Genomic DNA, 21,455 nt, shown 5'->3' with positions numbered 1-21,455 from the left:
CCAATGCAATCCACATATTCAATACAATCCCTATCAAATTACCAATGGCATTTTTCACAGAACTAGAACAAAAAAATTTTACAATTCATATGGAAACACAAAAGACCCTGAATAGCCAAAGCAATCTTGAGAAAGAAGAATGGAGCTGGAGGAATCAACCTCCCTGACTTCAGACTATACTACAAAGCTACAGTCATCAAAACAGTATGGTACTGGCTCAAAAAGAAATACAGATCAATTGAGTGAATGAAAGTCACTCAGTCGTGTCCAACTGTTTGTGACCCCATGGACTGTAGCCCACCAGGCTCCTCTGTCCATGGTATTCTCCAGGCAAGAATACTGAAGTGGGTTGCCATTCCCTTCTCCAGGGGATCTTCCCAAACCAGGGATTGAACCCAGCTCTCCTGTTTTATCTTCTTTTAGTTTTGCTTCCTTTTGGTCTTTACCCTACTGGGGTCTTTGGGAACTGTGCATATGTGTAACAGCATCTACCATACCTCTTCATTTTAGCTTAGGCTGGATTTGAAGAGCCAAAACAGGAAAACACTTAAGGAGACCTGAGACTCTCACAGAGAAATAAATTAGAGCTGCTGTTTCTTTTAGCTTTGCTTTCCTGTTCTTTATTATTATTTTTTTTTAATGTAATCTCTCCTTTTATCAACCTTCATCATTTCATACTGTAAGAAAGTGAAATCACTAAAGGCAAATAACCTTATGAATCTGCTGAGTGTGAAGAGAAAAGGCCATGGTATAGATGAATGGATTAGGAGGGAGACACCTAACTCTAGGGGTTTACAGTTGGTAAAAACTCAGGCTTTGTTGTACAATAAGTATCATTATGTGTTACACAATGACTGGGTACTGATTGCTTGCAGTGACACAAGCATAAGCAATCCTTCAAAATCAAGTATAAATATAACAAGAAAAAAAGCAATATGGAAAAATTCAGAAATGTCCAACTATTGCTATTTCTTGGGTGAAACTCTACTGATCAGTAGTTGGGTTCCCCAACAAAATGTGAAAACAAGAGAATTTTAGAAAGCAGCAATTTTAAAGAAATGAAAGCTATGCAAAATGCATTGCAGTCCTTCATTATATAGTTCATAAGTATGAAAAAAGAATTCTAGGCTGTTAATTAATTCATAATTCTGGAAAATATTTTTCCATGCAGTGAACCTGTACCGATAACTGTTACAGATCAATGGAACAAGATAGAAAGCCCATACATAAACCTATACACCTATAGGTAGCTTACTTTTGACAAAAGAAGCAAGAATATACAACAGGAAAAAGATAGCCTCTTCAATAAATGGTGCTGGGAAAACTGGACAGCTGCATGTAAAAGAATGAAATTAGAATACTTCCTAACACCATACACAAAGATAAACTCAAAATTAAAAGACCTAAAAGTAAGACCAGAAACTATAAAACTCTTAGGGGAAAACATAGGCAGAACATTCAATGACATAAATCAAAGCAAGATCCTCTATGACCCACCTCCTAGAGTAATGGAAATAAAAACAAAAATAAACAAATGGGACCTAACGAAATGTAACAGCTTTTGCCAGCAAAGGAGACTATAAACAAGGAAAATTAGAAAAAAAAAGAAAATTACAGGCCAATATCAAAGACAATCCTCAGAATGGGAGAAAATAATAGCAAATAAAACAATTGACAAAGGATTAATTTCCACAATATACAAGCAGCTCACACAACTCAATGCCAGAAAAACAAACAACCCAGTCAAAAGGCAGGAGACAGACCTAGACAGACATTTCCCCAAAGAAGACATACAGATGGCCAACAAACACATGAAAAGATGCTCAACATCACTAATTATTAGAGAAATGCAAATCAAAACTACAATGAAATATACACCTCACACCAGTCAGAATGGCCATCATCAAAAAGTCTACAAACAATAAATGCTGGAGAGGGTGTGGAGAAAAGGAAACCCTCTTTCAGTCATGAATGTAAATTAATATAGTCACTATGGAAGATAGCAAGGAGATTCCTTAACAAACTAGGAATAAAACCACCATATGACCCAGCAATCCCACTACAAGGCATATACCCTGAGGAAACCAAAGCTAAAAAAGACATATGTATCCCAATGCTCACTGAAGCACTATTTACAATAGCTAAAGCTTGGAAGCAACATAGATGTCCATCAACAGATGAATGGATAAAGAAGCTGTGGTATATATATACAATGGAATATACTCAGCCATAAAAAGAAATGCATTTGAGTCAGTTCTAATGAAGTGGATGAACCTAGAACCTATTATACAGAGAATTAAGTCATAAAGAGAAAGACTATATCATATACTAATGCATATATATGGAATCTAGAAAGATGGGCACTGATGAAATTTTCTGCAGGGCAGCAATGGAGACACAGACATAGAGAACGGACCTGTGGACATGGGAGGTGGGGGAAGAGAAGAGGGTGAGATGTATGGAGGGAGTAACATGGAAAGTTACATTACCATCTGTAAAATAGATAGGCAATGGGCATTTCCTGTATGACTCAGGGAATTCTAACAGGGGCTCTTAACAATCTGTGGGTGCGGGTGGGGAGCAGAGATGGGAGGGAGGTTCAAGAGGGAGGGGACATATGTATACATATGGCTGATTCATGCTGAGGTTTGGCAAAAGCTAACAAAATTCTGTAAAGCAATTATCCTTCAACTGAAAAAAAGAGAAAGAAAGAAACAAAGGATTATGTTCTAAGTTAAAAACAAACAAACAAACAAAAAAGATTAAAGTTCGGGGGAGGGGGGCGGACAAAAAACCCTTAATGAATCAAAGATGAGTAATTTATCTGATAAAGAGTTCCAAGTAATAGATATTAAAATGTTCACCAAACATTTTAAGAGTTTGAAGAGTAGATGAGCATTTGAGAGTAGATGAGCATTTGAAGAGTAGATAAGCACAGTGAGAACTTCAACAAGGAGACAGAAAATATAAGAAAGCAGCAAACTGAAGTCACAGGGCCAAAAATATAACAACTGAAAAAAATGCACTACTAGAGGGGCTCAAGTAGTGAGGCAGATTCAAGTCGTCAAGCTCAGACGGTGAGGAATCCACCTGCAGTGCAGGAGACCTGGTTTCAATCCCTGGTTTGGAAAGATTCCCGGAGGAGGGCATGGCAACCTACTCCAGTTTTCTTGCCTGGAGAATGCCATGGACAGAGGAGCATGGTGGGCTACAGTCCATGGGATCGCAAAGAGTTGGACATGACTGAATTACCAAGCATAGCATTGCACAGAGGAGTTCAACAGCTAACTAGATAAAGCAGAGGAAAAAGAGAAGAATGGGAGGGGAAAAAAGATAATAAAAGAGGCTTATGGGACAGCACTCAGGGGCAGGTCAAAAAGTTGAGATGTCATATCTGGGATCCAAGCCCTTCTCTCCTCAAGGGGAAGCTTGGGGTTCTGAGTTTTCTCCCAGGTCTGTGTTGCCAAGATAAGGGTGGGATTTAAGATGACGTTGTGTCCTTGCCTCTCCTACTTACTTCAATGTGTTTTCATCTCATTGGCCAGATGTGCAGTTTTTGTTCATCTGGCCAATGTAGATTCAGTGTATCCAAGAAAGAAGATAAGTTTAAGATCTTCCTACATTGCCATGTTAAGCCAGAAGGAAATATTATTTTTATATATTCAGATTACATATAAATAGTGTACTGGTGCCTCTGTCAGTCTTATGAGATTTTCAGTTGGGTCTCTTGTGTGCTGTATGCAAACTTTTTACTAACTATGACAGTGAAAATTCCTTTATCTTCAATAGCTGTACTTCTTACTTCAGACTTCACTTATTGACATTCTCCCTCTATACATTTTTCTCTGTTAACTCATTAACCAGTCTATCTGGTCTGTTTCTCTCTTCTTTGTTGGTCTTCTACATCACCTTTCTCTCAACTGGGTAAATATTAAGCCTATGCTAGCTTTACTGTTGTGAGTCTCTCCATTCCCATAGTAAATACTTTCAAACTCTTTATACCTAGCCTTAATCCCTCACCTATGCCATATATGCATACTTCCAAATTTTTTAAGATACTGTTAATCGGGTATTCCAACAGTTCCTCAAAGCCAACACATTCAATATGGACTTCCTTTTCCAATCAACTTTGTTATTTTTATTATTGGTGGCAACATCGGTTCCTTTCTTCTCAACATAAGAAACATCATCTTAAATTATTCACTATTCTTCATCTGCTATGTCCAGCCTCACATAAGGTCTAGCTCTTACTTACTGAACACAGGTCTCAGATTCCTCATTTCTTTTATCCTCTCAAGATTACCAGCCCAGTAGAGCCTTCAGTGTAGAGCCTAGGCTATCTTTCCTCTTTCTCCAAACTTTTTAAAAAGACTTTTTTTTTAATTGAGATATAACTGGATAAGTTAGACTATACACTGTATTAACTTGATATATTTATATCCTACAATGCAATTACCACAGTAGCATTAGCTAACATCCCTTTCATGTCACATAGTTCTTTTGTGGTGAAAACAGTTAAGATCTAGTCTCTTAGCAGCTTTGAAGTCTACAATACAGTACAGTTAAATATAATCATTGTTTAGTGCATTAGCTCTCCAAAACTAGTTTACTTACTAGTTACAAGTTTGTGCCCTTAACATCTCCAATTCCCTGACCACTCTATCCCCTGGTAACCACCATTCTACTCTGTTTTTACAAATTCAGCATTTTTAGATTCCACATAAGTGACACATAAGTGATGTTGTACAGTATTTGTCTTTCTCTGACTTATCTCAGCATCATGCCTTCTAGAGCCAAGTGTGTTGTTGCAAATGGCAGGCTATCCTTCTTTCGTATGACTGAATAACATTCCCTTGTGTCTATATACCACATCTTCTTTATTACGAATAATGCTGCAGTAAATACAGTGTGTGTGTGTGTGTGTGTGTGTGTGTGTGTGTGTGTGTATTTTCATTTCCTGGTTTCATTTCCTTTTAATATATATCTTGAAAAGGAATTTCTGGGTCATATAGTAGTTCTACTTTATATTTTTGAGGAACCTTTGTACTATTTCCATACTGTTCAATTTATATCTCCATCAGTAGTGTACAAGGGTTTCCTTCTCTCATCAATACTTGTTATTTCTTGTCTTTTTGATGACAGTCATTCTAACAACTGTAAGGTGATATCTCATATGGGTTTTGACTTGCATTTCTCTGATGATCAGTGATGTTGAGCACATTTTCATGTACCTATTGGCCACATGTGTCTTCTTTGGAAAAATGTATATTCAGATCTTCTGCCCATTTTAACTGGATTTTTTTGTCTTTTGCCATTTGAGTTTTATGAGTTCTTTATACAGTATGGATATCAACCTCTTATCCAGTATATAGTTCTCAAATATTTTCTCCTGTTCTGTATGTTGCCTTTTCATTTCATTTATTTTACTGAGCAAAAGATTTTTAGTCAACAAAATACTAGCAAATTGAAACCAACAGTGCATTAAAAGGATCATACAACATAATCAAGTGGAATTTATTCTTGGGTTGCAAGAATGGCTCAATATATGTGAACTAATAAATGTGATACACTTTTATTAGAATCAGTAGAATTTAGTAGCAATTAGTAGAATGAAAGATAAATTTTACATGATTATCTCAATAGATGCAGAAAGAAGCACTTGACAAAATACAACACCATGTTATGATAAAAGCCCTCCACAAACTGAGTATAGAACACGTATCCTATACATCAACATAAGGTTGTATGAAATAAACCCATAGCTAACATCATACTCAATGGTGAAAAGCTGAAAGCTTTCCTCTAAGATTAGGAACAAGACAAGGATGCCCACCCACACCATTCTTATTCAACATAGTACAAGAAGTCCTAGCTAGAGCAATTGGGCAAGAAAGAACTTAAAAAGGTGTCCAAATCAGAAGAGAAGAAATAAAATTGTCACTATTTGCATAGATATGATCTTATATACAAAAGATCCTAAAAATTTAATGGAAAAAAATTGTTGGAACTAACAAACTCAGTAAAGATGGAAGATATGCAATCAACATAGAGAAATCAATTACATTTCTATACACTAACAATGAAATAACTTAAAAAGAAATAGAGAAATAATCCCATTTGCAAAAGCATCAAAAACAATAAAATACTTAGGAATAAATTTAACCAAAGAAATTAAAGATCTGTACAATGAAAACTATGTTGATGAAAGAAATTAAAGAAAACACATGTTCATGGATTGAAAGAATCAATGCTATTAATTATCCATACTACCCAAAGCATGTATACATTCAATGCAACCCATATCAAAAATTCCAGGTACATTTTTTACAGAAATAAAAAACAAGTCTATTTGGAAGCACAAAATAGCACAGAAAACCAAAGCAATCCTGAGAAAGAACAAAGCCAGAGGCATCACACTTTCTGATTTTAAACTACATCATAAGGCAATTAAACAGTATGATACCACATAAATATAGACACATAGATCAAGGGAACAGAGTTAAGACCCCAGGAATTAGCCCCTGCAAACACAGTCAACTAATATTTGACAAGGGAACGAAGAACACTCAATGAGAAAAGGATAATTTCTTCAACAAATGGTGTTAGGAAAATTTGATTTCTATGTCTGAAAAAATGAAAGTGAACCCCTACCTTATATCACTCACAAAAATTAACTCCAAATGGGTTAAAGACAAACATAGACCTGATACCATAAAACTCCTAGAACAAAACATAGGGGAAAAGCTACTTGACAGTAGTCTTGGAAATGACTTTTTAGATGTGATATAAAAAGCACAAGCAACAAAAACAAAAATCAACAAGTAGGGCTACTTCAAACTAAAAAACATTTTCCTCCCTCTTAAAACACCACTTTTAACCTGCTCCCCTTCTGCTCAAAATAAAAGATATATCTCTACTTTTTATAACACCAATTTCAAACTATCCCATCCACGAAAGTCATCTGCTATTTGTAAAATACACAAATAATACCTTGAGAGATATTTGACACACAGTATCATGTAAGTTTAAGGCATCCAGCATACTGTTTTTGATTATATGTATAGTACTCATATATGTACATATGAGTCAGTTCCATTTTAAGAACATATTCTTTAAGTACAACAAATTTAGCTTAGTTACCCAACCAACACAATCACCTACATAGTACTGTACTACAATAGGTTTATAACACTTTTCACACAAATAATACATTAAAAAACCAACAAAACATAAACATTTTAAATCTTACAGTACCTTGAAAAAGCTACCAGGGGTTTTGATACATTTGACAATTATATTCTGATGGGCTACTCATTCTAAGCACTATGCTAAGGTCCAGGGATGCAAAAATGAATAAATAGGCTGCTGCTCTCAAGAGTCTCCTCTACAGAGTAACCTTTGACCTATAGGCCAAAGAAGGGGATAGAACATGTTTAAAATTTCCTTTTCCAGCTTTATTTATAATGCCGTAATGTGTAGAAACACACGGATCTTGCACATTGTAAATGTCTTAGATCTTGAAAATAAAGATGCTGATTGTAAACACTCTCTGTAATATTCATTCAGTGGCCACACGCAGAAAGTAAATTACAATTTTTAAAGTTGTTGCTGAACTCTAGCTTAAAAATGCATATAAAGACATATATACATGCATACATTACACAAACCAAGCACAAGGTTTTTATTTTAAAATGATAAAAGAAAGGAATAAAGCAAATGATGAACTCTGAAAAATATATTGACAACATGTGGAAAAATATAAGAAAAACAAATGCAAAGTCTATCTAAATCATTTTCTATCTCTTCTAACCTTCTCTCCCACATTCCAAATTTGCTCTTCTACTTAGTTTTTGAAATTGAAAAAATTTTCAAACTACAAGCTTACAGTTCACTTACATTTAAGTCATCAAGTATTGTTTCATGAAAGGTTTTAGATGTCTTGAAGTTTTTTGTCATAAATGTTTGAAGATCTTCCTCACCTCCTTTTCTTTCCCTCAAGAAAGAATGACAAACTTCAAAAGGTTCAAATTTCATTTGAGGTAAAAAAAATCAAGTTTCGGAAGTTCTTCATTCCTCAATGGAATCAATAAATGTTTGAACATTCACCTGTCATAGTGGACAGGACATCTCCTTTATGGTCCTGAAAGGTGGTCTGTGATTTCCTGAAGGAGCTCAGACTGAGTGCCTCTGCTTTGCAGTGGTGGCCTGTGGTTCTGTCCTCTATGCCCACAGCCCTGCTGATTCCAGGGAGGACCAAGGAGGCTACATCCTGTGAAGTCCATGCAGGATAATTGAAGAAGTCCCCACAGACTTCCTGTTTTTAGTCTCCCCCAGAGCAGGACACCCAGGACTATGACGAAGGCACACAAAGCACTTAACCAAAGGACTCAGGCATCTCAGAAGAGCAAACTCACACAAAGTCAGGATGAAGAGAAGTTATACTTTTATTTAACTTGATATTTCCTTTATAACACACCAAGACTCAGAAAGCATATCCCAGGTAGCTGATTCCTCTTTCCTATTCCCGTCTCATCCCTCCTCTAGCTTTAATTTCCTCTCCTTTCCACCTAGCCTAGTTTTTTCAAGTCCTTTGACCAAGCCCCTCTCTCTATCCACGGAAATCCTTATCTCATCACAAGAAGAAAAAATCCTGTTCCCATCCTTTACCTCAGTTCTCCCCTGAACCTTGAAGACATTATTCTGTCAGATCATCAGATGAAATCCGTATTTTCCTCTTTTCATTGATGATCTATATCCTCAAATGAAAGTGAAATGAATCTTCAACCAGCAAAGAGAACTTCATTTGGTTTCCTTACTAGCAAGTTCACCTATGTTAGAGGTTGACTTATTTGGACCATATTTGGAAATAGGGTGTTCACAGAAGTGATCAAGTTATCACAAGGTCATGAGTGTTCCCCTAATGCAATCTGACTGGTGCCTTCATAAAAAGGGACATTTAGACACAAAGATATGCATAGAGGCAGACAGCCATGTGGAGGTGAAGGCAGAGTACATCATGAGAAACGCTGGGCTGGATGAAGCACAAGCTGGAATCAAGATTTCCAGGAGAAATATCAATAACCTCAGATATGCAGATGACACCACCCTATGGCAGAAAGTGAAGAAGAACTAAAGAGCCTCTTGATGAAAGTGAAAGAGAAGAGTGAAAAAATTGGCTTAAAGCTCAACATTCAGAAAACTAAGATCATGGCATCTGGTCCCATCATTTCCTGGGAAATAGATGGGGAAACAATGGAATTTACAGCATGACATGGTTAATAACCATACAAACACCTTCCCTAACATCCTAATGAAATTAAACTTGTCTTCATTTTGTCCCTTATTTGATCTCCTATCACAATGCAATCCAAATATCTTTAGATACCTATATTTCTCCTACTAAACTGGAAACTATTCATTGGTAGGAAATAGTTCATATTAATACTGTTAGCATTTTTATTTTAGGACTTAGAGCTTGATACATAGTAAAGGCTCAAGCGATGCTTGTTAAAGAGATAACTCTGAACCTCTCTATTTTCTTACCTGTCCCCCAATCCACTATTTCCAACTACCTATATGACACCTTAGTCCAGCCTTCTAGCCATCTCCTCAAACTCAAAGGCTCACATTATTCATCCCATGATGAACTGGTTAATAATATGTTTTCTAAATATATCAAGAAAACAATCCCAAACAAAATTTTTAATGTTAATTCTCTATCTCATAAAAGAAACCTGGAGCTGGAATACTGATTTCATGGTGACATCAGGAAACCAGTCTCCTATTTTTCTGTTCTGCCATCCTCAGCACTTAGCTTCCATCGTTAAGAGTAATTTTGACCCAAGATGGGTGAACACACTGCTAATAAGTAACAAGAGGAGAAAAGAGAGGATAAAAGCAACATCTCTCAGCTTAGTCAGCTGCCTTTATGCAGCCTTTCCTGAACTTCTATAGAATTTTTCCACTTACAAGTTTCTAGATCAAACTTAATGACCACTCTTAGTTCCAAAGGAGGTTGAAGTATATATTCATTCTGACAAAAAAAAAGTGCCCAGTTCAAACTTGGGGTTCTATTAATAGGGACAACAGATACAATGGACATTCTTGTATCTCTGGACCTCTTGTCTGGCATTTCTACCTCTGACATCAGTGCTTTAATTTTTGGATTCCATTTGACCTTTCTTTGCACTTGAGAAAAAATACTCCAGTAGCTAAAATTGGAAGTGGAACAAACCAGAGGCGTGGAGAACAAGGCTACTGTAGAAATTAGAGAGAGAGAGAGAAAATAAAGCCCTAAGCCAAAGCAGTGACAGCAGGGATAGAGGAGAGGATGTGGAAGAGCATAAAAAGAACAAAGATTTGCAGGACTGCTGAGAACCTAAATTTTTAAACCAAACAAGAAGAAAGACTATATGATGCGCAATAGGAATAGCCCTACCTATATAAAACACCATAGTGCTGGCAGAAAGCCAATTACTTAAAAGATATTCAGCAATAAGTAGGCAGAAAAACTTGCAAAAATATTTTAGAATTTATTAAGGAGCTTTGAAAAATATGTGGGTGTGTTGCTTGTTTACTTGTATCAAATTTGCTCTATTAACAGAGCTAATCATTCTGAATGGGTTGCAGTAGTTCTAAATTTGGGATATATGAAAAGGTATTAGTATCGAGAAAAACGTGATTCATAAATATGTGTCCAATGATACTTTTTACCTTCCAAGTTTTGCATGAATAAAAATTACATTGATTTGGGTTTTTTAATCTGATGCAAACAAATATAAAGAGAGGTGAGATGGGTATAAAGATTAGGGTAGAGAAGAAATAAAAAGTCCTTCTCCCTTTATATTCAAGGTCTCAGTTGTAGAGTGAGTCCACTTGCCGTAAAGATGTAGGAGAGAGAAAAATGCTTTACAATACGAGATTTTTAGTCTGTAAAGGCAGATGGTCCTTAAAATTAAGAAGGTCAATTTCATCTACCATGTAATATAAAAGAAATTATGTCTTATTATATTTAAATATATTAAGGTAGAACAAAATTTAAGGCACGGCAAAATATTCCTAATACCAGCCTCCAAATGAATTGACCCTAGCATCAGGGCCCACTCAGACTCTAACTGAAATTTCAGCCTGCCATGGTTCCCAAGTCCACTCATTTATTCACTTGTTCATCCAACAAATATTTGTTTGGTGTCTGTTATGTGCCAAGCCCTGTCATAAGCACTAAGGATAATGTACAGATTGAAATTCACATTTATTCCTACATAAATTTAATTTACATTTCCAACCTCACCTGCAGTTTAGGATCAAATTCTAACCTACAGAATCTTCTCTGCAGGCCCCTTTCACAATTTTCTATGATTTTTCCTATCCTTCAGCTGAGTAGAGAACACTCTAAGGACCTAGGTTTGGGGGTGTCAAGAGAGCAGTAGGATGGAAGGAGCCTGTGTCCCAAATGGCAGTGTGGAATGAAGTCAGGGCTCCCTACTCTTCTCCATCACCAAGCCACATAAAACCATGAAGTTCAGGAGAAATAAACTCTGGTTGTGCTTAAATGCCATTGATATTTTGGAGTTTTGGTAATGGATCCTTCTATACAGACCTTGAGACTGCAGATGCTTGGCATATTCACAGAACAGACATGTTAGTGTGACTTTAGCTCAGTTATAAAGGGAGAAACTGTAGGAGATGATGCTGGGGTAGTCTTGAGAACAGGAAATGTAAGCCTTTTGTAGAAGTTAAGGGAAGGCCTTGGATCTTACTGAGGTGAGGGTGCCACTGCGGGTTTTGAGGAGAGTGACAAGACCAGATTCAGAATTTTTTAAATGCCACTTTGCCCAGCATGATGAAATTCATTCCAAGGTTGGAAATAGTTGAGGGGCTATTGCAAGAACCAAGTGAGAAAATTTAGCTTGGACTAAGGTCACAGCTACAAAAGTACTTTTTTAAAAGTCCTATTTTTGATACATTTTGAAGACAGAGCCAAGATTCCTAATGGGGCATTATTAACATTTTTATCCCAAATACCCAACTGGGTATAGAGAATAAACAATTAGGTTGATGAGTCAGTTGTTCCCAGGAGAAGTAAGATATAAATTGTAACTATAAATTTTAGAATTGTCAGCAGATAGATAAAACTGAAGCTAGGAGATTAGATAAGACCACCAAGGAAATAATAGAGAAAATAAATCCAAGGATTGAGGCTTGGGACACAGCAACATGAAGCAAGTAAGAAATCAACAGGGACCAGCAGAGAAAGCCGAGTCAACAAAGAGTAAATAAACTAAGGAAATAACCAAGACAGACTGAGTCTCTGAAGCCAAAGTATCTGGAAGATTCCCTTTTATGAAGCCAAGTGAAGAAAGCATTTCAAAAGAGGAAGAAATGTTCCACCAATGTCACCTTCTCTTTAGAGAGCAGGAGAACTGAGGATGAAGAACAAACCATTTGACAACATGGAGGTCATTGAATGTTATAAGAAAGTTTCAGTGGTGGGGATGAAAGCCTGACAAAAAAAGTTTTTAAAAGAATAAGGGCAGGTGAAGTAGAGGCAGAGAGCGTGGAATTTGCTTCTGAGTTTTACCAGGAAGCTGGCTTGTGCTAGCATTTCTGTGATAAAAGCCAGAGTCCAAATGGAAGTCCCGGGACTTCTGTCCCCTCCCTCTTCTTTGCACTTCTCCACACACATGCACGTGGACACCCAGGCAGCTCACTCAGGACTGGTCCAACCTCTCTTGCATAGAACTATCTTTTAACCCCCTACAGGGTGTACAGGGCTTCCCTGGTGGCTCAGATAGTAAAGAATCTCCCCACAATGTAGGAGACCCAGGTTCACTCTCCTGATTGGGAAGATCCCCTGGAGAAGGGAATGGTAACCTAACTCCAGTATTCTTGACTGAAGAATTCCATGGACAGAGGAGACTGGAGAGCTACATACAGTCCATGGGGTCACAGAGAATCAGACACAACTGAGCAATTAACATTTCACCCTTCACTGTGTGCATACTGGTTGTGTCTAGATATTAGGGAAGAGGCTCACAGAAGGATAATTAGTGTTACTCAGTTCAGTTCAGTTGCTCAGTTGTGTCTGACTCTTTGCAACCCCATGGACTGCAGCATGCTAGGCTTCCCTGTCCATCACCAACTCCCAGAGCCTACTCAAACTCATGTCCATCGAGTCAGTGATGCCATCCAGACATCTAATCCTCTGTCGTCCCCTTCTACTCCCGCCTTCAATCTTTCCCAGCATCAGGGTCTTTTCTAGTGAGTCACTTCTTCGTATCAGGTGGCCAAAGTATTGGAGTTTCAGCTTCAGCATCAGTCCTTCCAATGAATATTCAGGACTGATGTCCTTTAGGATAGACTGGATGGATTTCCTTGTGGTCCAAGGAACTCTCAAGAGTTTTCTCCAACATGACAGTTCAAAAACATCAATTCTTTGGTGCTCAGCTTTCTTTATAGTTCAACTCCCACATCCATACACAACTACTGTAAAAACCATAACTTTGACCAGATAGACCTTTGTTGGCAAGGTAATGTCTCTGCTTTTTAATATGCTGTCTAGGTTGTTCATAGCTTTCTTCCATGGAGCAAGCATCTTTTAATTTCACAACTGCAGTCACCATCTGCAGTGATTTTGGAGCCTCCCAAAATAGTCTCTCACTGTTTTCATTGTTTCCCCATCTATTTGCCATGAAGTGATGGGACTGGATGCCATGATCTTAGTTTTCTGAATGTTGAGTTTTAAGCCAACTTTTTCACTCTCCTCTTTCACTTTCATCAAGAGGCTCTTTAGTTCTTCTTCACTTTCTGCCATAAGGGTGGTGTCATCTGCATATCTAAGGTTATTGATATTTCTCCTGGCAATCTTGATTCCAGCTTGTGCTTCATCCAGCCTGGCATTTCACATGATGTACTCTGCATATAAGTTAAATAAGCAGGGTGACAATATGCAGCCTTGATATACTCCTTTCCTGATTTGGAACCAGTCTGTTGTTCCATGTCCAGTTCTAACTGTTGCTTCTTGACCTGCATACAGATTTCTCAGGAGGCAGGTCAGGTGGTCTGGTATTCCCATCTCTTGAAGAATTTTCCAGTTTGTTGTGATCCACACAAAGGCTTTGGCATAGTCAATAAAGCAGAAGTAGATGTTTTTCTGGAACTCTCTTGCTTTTTTGATGATCCAGTGGATGTTGGCAATTTGATCTCTGGTTCCTCTGCCTTTTCTAATCCAGCTTGAACATCTGGAAGTTCACGGTTCATGTACTGTTGAAGCCTGGCTTGGAGAATTTTGAGCATTACTTTGCTAGCATGTGAGATGAGTGCAATTGTGTGGTAGTTTGAGCATTCTTTGGCATTGCCTTTCTTTGGGATTGGAATGAAAACTGACCCTTTCCAGTCCTGTGGCCACTGCTGAGTTTCCAGATTTGCTGGCTTTTTGAGTGTAGCACTTTAACAGCATCATCTTTTAGGATTTGAAGCAGCTCAACTGGAATTCTATCACGTCCACTAGCTTTGTTCCTAGTGATGCTTCCTAAGGCCCACTTGACCTTGCACTCCAGGACGTCTGGCTCTAGGTGAGTGATCACACCATTGTGATTATCTGGGTCGTGAAGATCTTTTCTGTACAGTGTCATTTTGTACAGTGTCATGGGGAAGTGGGTTCTGGGGTCCCAAGTGTCCAGAGTGTGGGCTAGGAGAGAAGGGGCAGTGACAGACAGCGTGGGGGAGAAGGATGAGTCGGGACCCTCTGAGGAGCAGGCACTCCCCTCATCCCCGCCTCAGGGCAGCACAGGCGGTGTTCACTCCGCACAGTGGTGCACAGCCATGGAAATGCGCATACAGGCTGAAACCACGCAGAGTGACCTTAGTAATCACGAGGAATCCACGCCCTTTAAAAATCTTTTTCAAAACATCAAAAACTCTTCTGTTGGAAGTTATACCAATCATAGGCTAACATTTATTTAGTACAATGTATTTTAAAGTACTGGAAACATTGAGGTAGTTAAAGTTTTTTATTTCTTTGTAAAAAATTATCAGAATAGATTGATCAGTGCTTGCTTTCTTCTCATCACGCTGTTGTTGTTCAGTCACTATGTCGTGTCCAACTCTTTGGGATGCCATGGACTGCAGCACACAGTTTTCCCTGTCCTTCACTATCTCCTGGAGTTTGTTCAAACCTGCTATATGGAGCAAGCATCATTTCCATGCAAATTGTCAAATTCCTTTCTAAGTTTGGGTCATCTTCCAGTATTTTACTTTTGTGCTGTCAATGTATCTCCAAGAGTTCCTTAATGTGAAGTGTCTGACAGCATTACTTCATCTAGAACACCTTCATTCACAACCACTTTGCTTGTTTGTATTTCTAAGTTCACCTTTACTGACTTGCTCTTGACACGTATCTCAAGTCTCTTGAGGAAAAAGGTATCAGTAATCTCATGGTCAGCTATTTCTTCTATAATTCCACCAATGTCCAACTTGACTTATACTTCCAGTATTACCACTTCTCTTTCTTTGATGCAATTTCATCTTCATTGGCCAATTTCCAGTTGAGAGTATCCATTTCTGTAAAACATCTCACATGGGTTTATTACTCAAAGGCAAGACAACTTTGTTGTCTATGTGTGAACTGAGTATCAGATGTGCCTTTCAAAGAAATGACATGACTACCCACTGATCATGATGCATAACTGTTATTTACATAGTGATTTGTGACCTGAAAAGATGGCAGCTGAGTTTGTGCTTTTGCCATCATTCAGTTAACATACTATGGTAACTGAAACTTGAACCTTGCTGTTGAGGGACTGGTATTATTCAACTAAACTGTGGAAACTGAAATCCACGCCTATTGGAACCATGCAGGTGAAGAGTGCCTTCCTGCTTTGCAAAATTGCAAAGAACATGAGTGGTAATTTGAGGAGACATTTCTGATCAAAGGAGGATTTTTTTAAGGGGGGGGGTGTGGATTACAGCCTGTCCATATAATGATGGGAATGATCCTAAAGAAACAAATAAGTAGGTGATAGAGAAGGAGGACATATTTACAGGCTTAACCTCCCTGCACAGACAAAACGCAGATAAAATCCAGTGTATAAGTGCACGGCTGGTTTTAGGAACACAAACAGTTTTTCTGTTTTAAATACGAAGTAGAATACATGGTCATGGACACTGGTAGGATGTGGTGGAAAAAATAGGTTCTCTCTTGCTTGCTACTATTTTCTCAGCAGAATAAAAAGCCAAGTCTTTAAATGGGAATAAAGAAAGACTTTGAAATAGTAAAGCCTTGAGGAAAGGAGAAACTGTGAAATGCATTTTGTCTTGGAGAGAAGAAAAGTGAATTGACGATGGCAATGAAGTAAGATTTCTGAACACTCTAAGAACCACTCAAGATTAGTGATTAAAGAGGTCTGTCAGCTTAGTTATGTGTTTTGCTCCAGTCATCTCTCTATCTGAATCCTATAAAAGAAACAAGCCTATTTTCCTCCCCTTATTTCCAACTAAAACCTCCCAGCCAGTAAGTTTATCACTGAGATGCTATGCTCAGAGAATACAGATGGACTACAGGACTACACATGGGCCCCAGCTCCTAAGACAGATTTTCTCTCTTATCACCACTAAGTACGTTAATAGTCAAAGAAATCAAAAGCACAACCCAAGAAAGTTGTAACAGTTATAACAATAAGTAGGAAAATACATTGAATTGTCTTGTTCCAGTTATTTAACATCAAACTGAACTAAAAATAAATATTTCTTAGAAAATTTTGAAGCAAGACACTCACAGATCAAATAAATTTTTGTTCTTTCACCTAAATTTCTATGGCTTCCTGACTTTATTTTACATACTGTGACTTCCATATAAATCCAAAAATTTGAAACAATTGAGAAGAATTTGAGTTGAAGGCAAAATGCAGTAAAATAAACCAGCTAGAAGAAAATTCAGAAGTCAGGCTGGGTTCAGTGCATGGGCCACATGGTGAAAGTCAGCAAAGCAGGAATATCTCTCTTTTCATGTAATAATCACCACAGAAAAATTAAAAATGCTGTGAAGGCTTTGATGTCCTAACAAGAAAGATACCTTATATCTTTCTGAGATCAATGTAGTGTTTAAATAAAAGAATAAATTTAATCAAAAAAGGAGTTGGCAAATGATTAACAAAACAAATGTTTTGAATAACAAAACAAAAAGTTTATTCTGAATTCCACCCATCTCCTTTATCGCGCTTCAATTTTTTTTTCCCTTATCAGTACCAAGTAAAGCCTAAAGACAAGGCTGCCCTTCCATCTCTCAACATACCCAGCTCTCCCCAACCTTGTGAGTTTCCCACACATATTGCAAATTCCCACTCAACACTTCACCCCATTACTTCTTTTAGCTGGATCCTGTGCAACTGAGCTGAGCACTAAAGAATTGATGCTTTTGAAGTGTGGTGTTGGAAAGACTCTTGAGAGTCCCTTGGAATGCAAGGAGATCAAACCAGCCAATCCTAAAGGAAATCAGTCCTGAATATTCATTGGAAGGACTGATGCTGAAGCTGAAGCTCCAATACTTTGGCCACCTGATGCGAAGAACTGACTCATTGGAAAAGACCCTGATGCTGGGAAAGATTGAAGGGAGGAAGAGAAGGGGACAACAGAAGAGGTTGGATGTTATCACCAACTTAATGGACATCAGTTTGAGCAAGCTCCAGGAGTTGGTGATGGACAGGGAGGCCTGGTGTGCTGCAGTCCAAGGGGTCGCACAGAGTCAGACATGACTGAGCAACTGAACTGATACTGATGTGCAACTTTCAGATCATACCATAGGTATTTACTCAAAGACCTTCCCTTTATTCCCCCAAGTAATTTAAGTTTCCCTATCCTCTCCCTACCTCTCAAAACACCTTATATTTTACTTCACAGGACATAGCACAGTTTGTAATAAAACATTCTTAAACACTTATGTATCATCTGTGGCCCCCACTGGATTAGAAACCTTACATGGGCAGGCTGAGTGTGAGTTACACCTGGCATGGAGAACAGCTAGCTCAGTGCCTGGAACATGGTGGGCAGGAGTACTTATTCACAGACCAAGTACAGTATTCACAAATAAGTACAGTGCTTTTCACAGAAGGCCATAATCCGAGGCGGAGGATTAACTTCTGTGGTGAAAGGCTTTGAAGAAAAAAAACAAAGAGAAAAAAAATAGAAGCCACTCAACTATTCAGTTCAGTTCAGTTCAGTTCAGTCGCTCAGTCATGTCCGACTCTTTGTGACCCCATGAATCACAGCACACCAGGCCTCCCTGTCCATCACCAACTCCTGGAGTTTACTCAAACCCATGTCCATTGAGTCAGTGATGCCATCCAGCCATCTCATCCTCTGTCATCCCCTTCTCCTCCTGCCCCCAATCCCTCCAAGCATCAGGGTCTTTTCCAATGAGTCAACTCTTCTCATCAGGTGGCCAAAGTATTGGAGTTTCAGCTTCAACATCAGTCCTTCCAATGAACACCCAGGACTGATCTCCTTTAGGATGGACTGGTTGGATCTCCTTGCAGTCCAGGGGACTCTCAATGGTCTTCTCCAACACCACAGTTCAAAGGCATCAATTCCTTGGCACTCAGCTTTCTTCACAGTCCAACTCTCACATCCATACATGGCCACTGGGAAACCCATAGCCTTGACGAGACGGACCTTTGTTGGCAAAGTAATGTCTCCGCTTTTTAATATGTTATCTAGGTTGGTCATACTTCCCTTCCAAGGAGTAAGTGTCTTTTAATTTCATGGCCACAATCACCATCTGCAGTGATTTTGGAGCCCCCAAAAAATAAATAAATAAAGTCAGTCACTGTTTCCCCATCTATTTGCCATGAAACATTGGGACCAGATGCCATGATCTTAGTTTTCTGAATGTTGAGCTTTAAGCCAACTTTTTCACTCTCCTCTTTCACTTTCATCAAGAGGCTTTTTAGTTCCTCTTCACTTTCTGCCATAAGGGTGGTGTCATCTGCATATCTGAGATTATTGATATTTCTCCCAGCAATCTTGATTCCAGCTTGTGCTTCTTCCAGCCCAGCATTTCTCATGATGTATGCTGCATATAAGTTAAATAAGCAGGGTGACAATATACAGCCTTGACATACTCCTTTTCCTGTTGGGAACCAGTCTGTTGTTCCATGTCCAGTTCTAACTGTTGCTTCCTAACCTGCATACAGGTTTCTCAAGAGGTGAGTCAGGTGGTCTGGTATTCCCATCTCTTTCAGAATTTTCCACAGTTTATTGTGATCCACACAGTCAAAGACTTTGGTGTAGTCAATAAAGCAGAAATAGATGTTTTTCTGGAACTCTCTTGCTTTTTTGATGATCCAGTGGATGTTGGCAATTTGATCTCTGGTTCTCTCTGCCTTTTCTAAAACCAGCTTGAACATCTGGAAGTTCATGGTTCACGTATTGCTGAAGCCTGGCTTGGAGAATTTTGAGCATTACTTTATGAGCATGTGAGATGACTGCAATCATGCAGTAGTTTGAGTATTCTTTGGGATTGCCTTTCTTAGGGTTTGGAATGAAAACTGACCCTTTCCAGCCCTGTGGCCACTGCTGAGTTTTCCAAATTTGCTGGCATATTGAGTGCAGCACTTTCACAGCATCGTCTTTCAGGATTTGAAATAGCTCAACTGGAATTCTGTCACTTCCACTGGCTTTGTTCATAGTGATGCTTTCTAAGGCCCATTTGACTTCACATTCCAGGATGTCTAGCTCTAGGTGAGTGGTCACACCATATGATTATCTGGGTCGTGAAGATTTTTTTGTACAGTTCTTCTGTGTATTCTTGCCACCTCTTCTTAATATCTTCAGCTTCTGTGAGGTCCATACCATTTCTATACTTTATCGAACCCATCTTTGCATGAAATGTTCCCTGGTATCTCTAATTTTCTTGAAGAGATCTCTAGTCTTTCCCTCTGTTGCTTTCCTCTATTTCTTTGCATTGATTGCTCAACTATCACTGGAGTACAAAACTGAGCAAGAGGTCCAGAGAGGTGACTAGAAGGCGTAACTGAGAGTCAGATGGCCGCAGATCCACAGCCCATGGCCCAGTCACTCAGCAATCACAGAGATGTGAAGAGAGGAACAACCTCTCCTGATCTCAAATCTGAAAACATGGACAGGGGATACTATATAACATCTAGACAGAAGATACTCTCTGGCACCTCCCCTCTCATTTTTCAGATGCAACTTGCCACAATATAGTTTAACAGCCCTAAACCTTTTAAGGTCATAGAAATCATACACTGGCACACACAAAATAATTTTTTTTTTAAATCTCAGGAGTTTTACTTGATTATTACCAGCTCCTGGCTTTATTTTAGATAGCTAAACTACCCATTTGGCTACCTCTTAAGATCTCTGAATATTGAATTTCCCATTTCATCCTTCTATGTTGTATTTTGGTAAGACTCTTGTATGGAAACAAAGAGAGTTATATTAGTACAAAGAAAAACATAATCTCTTAATTATTAAAGTGGGACTATGTATATGAGATTTTGCTCCCCAGGAAATCAGAAGAGTGATTTAATTTTGAAAACATGTTTTGTCCTTCCTAATTAAAATTTCAGAAAGCACATTTCTGATGAGGTATGCTTATGCAGTATTTGTGTTTGAGTTCTTCCTGTGTTTTGATTACCAGACAGTTATGAAAGCTGCATTAGCTAAAGCCCATTGAATATGTCATAAATAGAGCTATATACTGCCATTTCACTTTACATTTCACACAGCACCATCAGTAACCCCATGAAGTCTAAAAGGATCTAATTTCTTCCAATAGTTCTTTGAGAAAGAAGACATTATAATGTAAACCTACAAATTTGGAGTCCGAAAGTCTGGGTTTGAATCCCAGCTTTGTTATTTACTAACTACCCCATTTTGGGCTAGACCATTTGCTCTTCTGAATTTCAGTTATCTCAACTTTAAACGAAGGGCACTGGAATAGATGAACTCTCAGTGTGACAGTTGCTCAGTCACGTCCGACTCTTTGTGACCCCATGGACTGCAGTTTGTCAGGCTCCTCTGCCCATGGAATTCTCCAGGCTAGAATACTGGAGTGGGTTGCCATTCCCTTCCAGGGGATCTTCCCAACCCAGGTATTGAACCCAGGTTTCCCACAATACAGGCAGATTCTTTACCATCTGAACCCTTGGGAAGCCCATAGATAAACTCCCAAACCCATTGTGATTCTAAAAGTGCAACATAGCTGACCTATTGTAAGTGCTCAATAAGTATTTTTCCTTGGGTTTTTGAGGGGGCTCAGGAGATGTTTTTATTGAGTTACGGTTGATTTACAATGTTGAGTTAATTTCTGACATACAGCAAAATGATTCAGTTATACCTACATACACATATATTCTTTTCTCACTATGGTTTATCACAGGATATTGAATATATAGTTCCCTGTGCTATACAATAGGACCTTGTTGTTTATCCATTCT

Source organism: Odocoileus virginianus, unplaced genomic scaffold, assembly GCF_023699985.2.
Source record: "Odocoileus virginianus isolate 20LAN1187 ecotype Illinois unplaced genomic scaffold, Ovbor_1.2 Unplaced_Contig_7, whole genome shotgun sequence".
Classification (NCBI taxonomy): Eukaryota; Metazoa; Chordata; class Mammalia; order Artiodactyla; family Cervidae; genus Odocoileus; species Odocoileus virginianus.
Note: the sequence above shows the minus strand (reverse complement) of the source record.